Here is a 6,000-nt window from a genome sequence, read left to right on the forward strand (position 1 = left end):
AGCTCACCTTACATCATACTCAGAACATTGCTTCCAGTCTAGCCATGTGGTCAGGGGCAAGGCCAGCTGGTTTAATGGTGGTGGCGGGGATACAGAGATCTTCTACTCAAAGAAACTTCTCTGTTCATAGGATGCTCCCACTAGACCCCAAAAGTGGCTTTCTAGTAATCAACACTGACTTTGATAGTGTGGACCCATTCATCTCTCTGCAAGCATGGGAACATAGGGTCACCTTGTATCTCTTCCTTAAGCTGAAGGCACCATTCCTAGTAATCCTCTTCTTTTACACTATGTCCCTTATGAATTAACTCAGTCTCTACTTTCAGTACATTGCAGCAAAATAACATGAAAATAGACTGGAAATGTTTCCTTCTATTCCATTCTGCAACATTTAAGTCAGTCTGTCATCTCTACTGAGCTCTAGACATATGTTCACTGCTATGCAGTATGAGGTAATCGTTGACAGCTTGCTTTCAAAGGATTTTGCTGATTCCTAGGCCCTCAAAAAGTGCTGAGTGGCACACCAGAGCTCAGAAAGCTGATACACATGCATACAGTGGAGCCCTCTATCTGTATGCTCTTGATATCTACCTCCGTGGGTTTTCACTCTTTCACTGTAATAAAAATATTAAATGGAGCTTTATCAGACCATAGACTTGCATGTATCAATTATTTATGATCAGAATTATTTGTGTTATTGTTATAATTGAGATTTATAACTAGGTAGAGAAGAAACAAATGTTTTAACTGTATGATTGTAGCTACAATACACATACAGTGTGGCCAAAAACCTCTGGACACGTTACGTTTATTGGACACATGGCCTAGTTGACGCTCATTTCTATTCGTCAATGGTCTTCACCTGCAATACTAAGCACAGCTGCTATACATTGTACAGCTATACAATGACCCCCACCAATCAGATATTGATGACCTATCCTGAGGATAGGCCATCAATGTCGGAGTCACGGAAAAACCCCATTAAAGCCTCCTTCACCTGTCAGTGTTTTGGTCAGTGATTTCCATCAGTGATTATGAGCCAACATCAGGATTAGAGACTCCTCTAAGATACAATATAAAGGTCTGCATCTGTTCTGTGTTTAGAGCCACATCTGGTTTTGGCTCAAAATCACTGATGTGTGAATGAGGCATAAGGCTGAGGCTACACAGCAATGCCGGCCATGAAACACCTGGCATGACCAAAAATTGTTGTCTAGTGGTGCAGCCACTGAACTGAATGAGGTCACAGTGTGGCTCGCAAGTTGTCACAACACCAGAATCGCAAAAAATGCAACACTACTAGATTTTTTTGAGATTCTAGGTCCCCAGTTGTGGCAGCTTCTCATGCTGCAACCTCAATCAGTTCAATGGCTGCACTGTTACACAACGATCTTTGGTTGCAAATACAGTAGGTACATAAACTCAAGCACACGGCCATGCAATGTCCCTAGACAAACAACCATAGTATGGACCATGCTGATAAGCTCAAAGGGGCACTTTTACTACAGGATGGCATTTCATAAACTAATCTCGATAAGAGGTCCAATTGAAAACCTTTACAACTTTTGTACGCCCTAAAACTGCTTTTGTGAAAGTACCCCAAAGATTTTTTTAACTGTCACTTTATGCCAACTTTGCCAACAGTCAGTTGCTGAAATTTTTGGAACATCTGCCATAGTCTTCTGTAAGTGCTGGTATTGTGAAGTGGAAGCATCTAAGATCTAAGACGATAGACCACACAGTGTCAGGGTGCGGTGCATAAAAATCACCTTGAGTGGTGTAAAGCACATGGTCATTCAACCCTGGAGCAGAGGAAACGTGTTCTCTGAAGTGAAGACACCACAATCTGACAGTTTTATCAATTAATCTGGGCCCGGAGAATGCTACCTACTGGACTGCATAGTGCCTACTGTAAAGGTTTGTGGAGGGACTACAGTTGGATTTCTGTAGTAATTCCAATAAAAATCCAACTCTGATGGAATTTTTTAAATTGCATGTACAGTAAACAGGAATCCATAGGGCAACGTTCTATGGAATAATACAGTGCAAGTAAATTCAGGCGCGGTAATCTCAGTTTACTACCTAGATATCTTTTTACTCCTGGCTTTTACACATCCCCACATTTTCAGTCACATACTGCGACATATAGTGTAAATAAGTGCCACAGCTGCTATGCATAATGGAACGATAAAATAATACTTCCCTCTCCCCATTCCCCCACTGTCATTCAGTGATGCAGGCCAGGTCTGGCCTGGTTCCTGTGGAGCTATGCAGGTGGTGGAATGATGACATTCTTGTTTTCCTACCGCTGTGTGTTGGGGGTGTTCCCTTGTGGGTAAGGATTTTGGGGGTCCTATCTCTCCTTGGGGAGAGAGCAACTTAATTGGTCTTGAGGAGTGAACTCTTGTCTCCCAGTCTTGGAGCATTGATGCTTGTGAGACAGGAAGGGGGGAGCAAAGTTGCTCTGGTCTGTCATGTATCCACACGGCTAGGAATTAAAAATGTCCAGCAGAGGCGTAGCTGTATAGCAGGGATCAGAAACCTCCGGCACTCCAGCTGTTCAGAAACTACAACTCCCAGAATGCTTCATTCACTTCTATGGGAGTTAGAAGAGCAGCCGAGCATGTTTGCATGCTGGGAGTTGTAGTTTCACAGCAGCTGGAGTGCCGAAGGTTGCTGATCCCTGCTATAGAGGAAGTGGCTGCTTTGGGGCCTGAACTCAAAAGGGGCCAATGCAGGAGGAGGACTAAAAGATTTCATTGTCGGGGGCCCCTGTGACAGTATTGTAAAGAGACATACACAGAGACCCTGTAGGAAATGGACAGCGCTGCTCCTGGACCTTGTCTGAGAGAAGAGTGATCTTGACTAGCCATAGGAGTGAGGATTTCATGGAAGGAGAGGGTTGAGAAGAAGTTGGCGGGGGGAGCACTCATTTGTAGTTACGCTACTGGATGTAAGGGAAGGGACGCCGTTTTAACCATGTAACCCCCACTTATGTGCGACCCTGAATAATACAGGCTACCACAAAATACTGCTAAATGACCAAGTCAAATATTTTTGTCTAATTTGATTTAGTTACCTGTATCTACTTTTAGGACTTCTGTGGAAATCTGAAGTAGTTTTAGGTCAAATTTATGCAGAAATATAGAAAATGGAAATCTGAAGTAAATTGAGGTCAAATTTATGCAGAAATATAAAAAAAATTCTGAAGGGTTCACAAACTTTCAAGCACCACTTTATATAAAACCGAGGAGAACGACACTGATGTGTCACAACACAGAATGTAAGCAATATAGGGGGACATTTATCAAACCAGGTAGCCTGGTTTTTGGTGTAAAAAATATTGTGGCATTTTCTGCGACTTTTCCAATGTGTTCTATATTTAAAGCTGAGATTAGACCTGGATTATGGCAGATTTATTATCTGCGACACTTGAAAATGTTGCAAAAAAGTTGCATCCTACACCAGGCAGCCTCCTGGTGTATTTTTTAAGACTCAAGCCTCATGCACACGAACCTATTTTGTTTCCGTGTCCGTTCCATTTTAAAAAAAAAAATTTGCGGAGTGTATGCAGACCCATGGTCCTCAAAAAATGCGGACAGCACACCGTGTGCTATCCGCATCCGTATGTCCGTTCCGTAGCCCCGCAATTTTTCTTTTCCTATTCTTGTCCATTTTAGGCATTGTTACAATGGATCTGCAAAAATAAAAACAATGGCATACAGATCCGCAATTTGGGGACCGCAAAAACTCCTACGGTCGTGTGCATATAGCCTAAGTCGCAAAACACAATGCAGTTTCACCAAATACATGAAAACTGTGCATCGTTTCAAAAATTTGCTGCACCCACACAACGCGAAACCAGAGGTTAAAAGCGACATGAAAACACTCTTAAATGATAAATGTCCCCTTAGGTGTTAATATATTGCGCACCTGATATGGTACATAAAGTACTGATTTTACCCATGCTCTTTATGGAGTAAATGCTCTAAAACAAAATAAAAACCCACTAGTCACCTCTTCATTCCCCGCTAATCCAGTGTGATCGCATCGGTGGTGCCCCTGTCCTTGCTTACAAGCGTCTGGCATGTGACCTGATGTTTTTATTACTAACTCCTTTAGGTTATCCAAGCTGTATAATGAAGTCATGGATGGCTGGTTTAGCGCTATATTGCCATCTACTGGTCACATGTCATACATCAGAAGCTAACCTGGGAAAGTAAGGGCTTAACGTTTTGGAGAGCTCTTTTTTTCTAAATACAGCGGGTATATGTTGTATACATCACGTTCACTTTACGTACATGCTGGAGCAGACTCATGTCAGTACAATTTCACACCTTTTTTTTCACCTGTTTTTCATTGGTTTTAAAATATTTTTTTCTCCTATTTCTCATGTGTTTGTATTTGTGTTGATAAATCAGTTAGTCCCCATTCTTTTGCAATTGTTTAAAGGTGTGTCGTGTTTTCTTGATCTTATTCATGTCTGTTGTGGCTTTTGAAAGTCGCTGATCTAAAGTTTTGAAAAGTCGCAGTTTTCCTCGAAAAGTCGAAATATGTAAGTTGTAGACCTCACTGGTACATGTAAATGTCTTTTGTATAAAATTTCTGCCACATGATTAGGGACAGGCATAGGGAACATTTTTCAAATATACTGTATTGATGTAAAACTTTTTATTTTATTTTTTTAGAAGCAAAAATTTTAAAAAAGGGACAGCGCAGTGCTGTATTAGGGCTCATGCACACGACCGTATGTATTTTGCGGTCCGCAAAAAACGAATCTGCAAAAAATACAGATGACATCCGTGTGCATTCTGTATTTTGCAGAACAGAACAGCTGGCCCTTCATAGAACTGTACTATACTTGTTCGTAATGCGGACAATGATAGGACATGTTCTATTTTTTTGCGAAACGGACATACAGGAACGGAATGCACACGGAGTAACTTCCGTTTTATTGCGGACCCATTGAAGTGAATTGTTCTGCATACGGTCTGTAAAAACAACTGAACGGACACGGAAAGTAAATGCGTTTGTGTGTATGACCCTTAGGAAGATGGGCTGGGAGCTGGTGGGTTTCTGCTCTCTCATATAACAGTAGATGATACAGAATAATAAGCTCTTCTACATAGGGACAGTAATATACTATAACTCTACCTATATACAGAAGAGCAGCATCCCCCTGCATTGCTTGTAGCGGGCGCTTAACGCTTGGTCAGGCTTCGCTCCCAGCGGCTAGTTCATTACTCAGAGCGCCGGTAGTACAGGGGGAGAACTCGCTGACAGCGCTGGTCACTGAGCAAGAATGAAGTATATCAGTTGCATTGATACACTTTAAAAGAATGGAGCTGCATACACCAGCAAGGAGCTGGCGGGGTTTCGCGAATGAAAACAATTTACATTTATACTTTCGAAAGACGCACATACATAAATCCCACTACTCCACTAACAAAACAATTCTATCTAGTCCCGAAAAAGACTGGAAACTAAGGCAGGCGCAAATACTATGCAACATCAAACGATAAATACGAATAGAGAGAAAAGTAAGCCCAAAATACACCCAAAAACAGGCGCAAAAGCTCACAAATGCAGAACACCTTTCATTCACACATTAGATTCTTACTGAACACAAATGATACACGTTACATATACTGTACTGTGTAAAGGTTCTAGGCAGATGTTGAAAAATGCTGCAAAGTAAGAATGCTTTCCAAAATAGAAGTAATAGTTGTTTTCAATTTTAATCAATTATAAAAATCCAAAGTTAATGGACAATAGAGAAATCTAAATCGAGTCAATATTTGGTGTGACCATCCTTTGCCTTTTATGACGGCATCAAGTCATCTAGGTACACTTGCAGGAGATAAAAACTTTAGGAGATTTATTTTTTTCCATAATGTGACCCACTATAATATTTTTATATTAAGTCTACAGAGCTGTGTGAGAGCTAATTTTTTGCCGAATGATTTTTATTTTATTGGCATTGGAGTGTGTCTGACTTTT

This window comes from Bufo gargarizans, chromosome 3 (assembly GCF_014858855.1).
Source record: "Bufo gargarizans isolate SCDJY-AF-19 chromosome 3, ASM1485885v1, whole genome shotgun sequence".
NCBI classification, from domain to species: Eukaryota; Metazoa; Chordata; class Amphibia; order Anura; family Bufonidae; genus Bufo; species Bufo gargarizans.